The sequence below is a fragment of the Triticum dicoccoides genome, chromosome 1A (assembly GCF_002162155.2).
Source record: "Triticum dicoccoides isolate Atlit2015 ecotype Zavitan chromosome 1A, WEW_v2.0, whole genome shotgun sequence".
Classification (NCBI taxonomy): Eukaryota; Viridiplantae; Streptophyta; class Magnoliopsida; order Poales; family Poaceae; genus Triticum; species Triticum dicoccoides.
In genome coordinates this window covers 209966701-209969080 of record NC_041380.1, presented here as the reverse complement: position 1 = coordinate 209969080, position 2380 = coordinate 209966701, and positions in this window count along the sequence as shown.

The following is a 2380-nucleotide window of genomic DNA, read 5'->3' as shown; positions in this document are numbered from 1 at the left end:
TTGGTTATTGTCAAGGAACAAGATCATGGTCTCATCATTTAGGGTTTGTCGACACCGAGGCATCCTAAAAGCTAAGCTTTTATCATTGAGGGTTTTTCTACACCGAGGCACCCTAAAAGCCTAAGCTTTCATCATTTCGGTTTTTGTCGACACCGAGGCACCCTAAAAGCCATGCATTAGTCACAAGTACACCGGGGCACTTGATCCTACTTAATTAACTACTAAGATACCCCGGCCCAGGCATTAGTCACAAGTACCCCATATGTCCTATTTTTAGCAAAGTCATGCTAAAATTCACGGAAAATTTCAGCATGACCTTTGCTGAAAATAGGACATATGGAGTACCCGAATTTGCCGGAACGGAAGTTAATCGACATTCCAGCAAACTCAAGGGCCTCTCGGGTGGACAAGGCAAAAAAGGCCTCCATCACAACAAGTTCTTCTTATCCTCTGCAATTATAATAGGAGCCAATCAAATGGATAAAAGGAGAATTGGTTCATTGCAGGCAAGACTGAGCTAAAACAATCAAGGGAAGTGATCAGCAACAGTACGAAGGCTCTGCCAGATGGTGCTCTGAGCCGGCTGGACACATACAAGAAACTAGAATGACTTAGTCAGGTCACTATGTGGCTGAGCCTCTTCAGTCCATGGTTTCGCTACTTATAATAAGGCCTGATGTATTGTAGTTTGAGTGTCAACAAGCAATGTGGTGTAAATATCCATGCCACTGCAATCTACAGCAGTGACCCTGCTTGATCTTTTGGTGCATTTGTTACCACATTCCATTTAACTTTTTACTGAAATGTGATTCAGAAACAATGCAGAGTTGCCTCTGTTTAGATGCAATGACCATCTAAGGTGTAATACGTATTTCGTGATTTACTTCATGAGTTAGACCAGATATATGTTTTTCTTCTTCTATAAACTTGGTCAAACTTTACAGAAGCTGACTTAGAACAAAGCTAACACGTCTTGATTTCAGACATGAGGAACTAGATGATCGGGTTCACAGAAATGAAATAGGTAGACAATGCCATCATTTACGGCAAACATCACTTACACAGAAATGAACATGATAATTACTTGCACAGAAATGAACATGATAATTTTCTGGACATAATGTCAAGGCTCTGCTCTTGCTCAGGCTGCAGGAAATCCCCGGTCTAGATGCTACAGTTGATTTGATGTATTGAAACGATATGAACATCTAAAATACCTAAATAAATACTCCCTCGGTAAACTAATATAGGACGTTTTAGAGACTTGTGTAGGGAGTACATACACTAGGGAAACACGGTTGAAGATTTATCAGCTGACGTTAATTTGGTATGGTATTTTCTCGCTAAACTTTGGTCAGAGTTCACAAGGTTTGGCTCAGAAGTCAGAACAAAACTGACATGTCATGGAACGGACGGCGTAGATAGTTACATTCACAAAAATGAACCTAGTAAACAAATCATTTACGGTGAACAACGCCCCCCTCTTCACAAACTAGACAAAAAAGACATTAGTTTGAGCATGGCTACAAACTTGCAGCAGCAGCATAGAAACCCGGCGGCCAGCTGTCGACTCAGTTTGTGCTACAGATATATAGCTAAAATTTATCCACAACAAATAAAAAAACAAAATGGAGACCAACATGCCACATGACAACGCACGACCGAAATAATGAGGGAAAAGGCTAGATGCATATCCATCTAGGGTTGCTGCAGGTATAGCAAACTAGCCATATCATATTTGTTGCAGATTTAATCAAATGCATTATTATTTAGTTCTCTTCACATGAAGAGGATGACCAAAGCCTATCAGGATACAAAACTAGGAGGATCACCATCTAGAATTTTTTTTGAAACCATAGAAACCAATGAATCTCTGCATATCATAAGAAAAACGAGCCTCTTCTGAAGATAGACATAACAGGGGAACTCAGTTTCATTCCCGAACAAGACCATCGTGTACGCTGACTCTACATATGCTTCAATTGAAAAACTGACCATTTTTTAGAACAGCGGCCACTAGCTAGCATCAGCACAACCACCCATCCATGGCACAACAGAACAGTAGCGCAAGCAGCAGCACAGCACCAGTGGCTCAAGCGGCAACAGGTAGCACGCGCACGAGAGTAGAAGAGGAGCTCACCGTCCGGTGACGAGGCAGCGGCAGGTCGGCAGCGGCCGGCGTGGAAGAGGAGGCAGAGGCGGGGCGTCATCGAGGAGGGCGGTGAAGAGGGGGGCGCCGGCGTCTCGCCTGGATGCTCTGCACGATGGGGGAGGGGGCGGCGTCCGGCGGCAGTGGAAGGGCAACAACTTCCGGCGGCGGCTGCTGGTGGGAGCGGGAGGAGGAGCCCGACGAGGTGGACGGGGCGGTGTGGACGGGGCG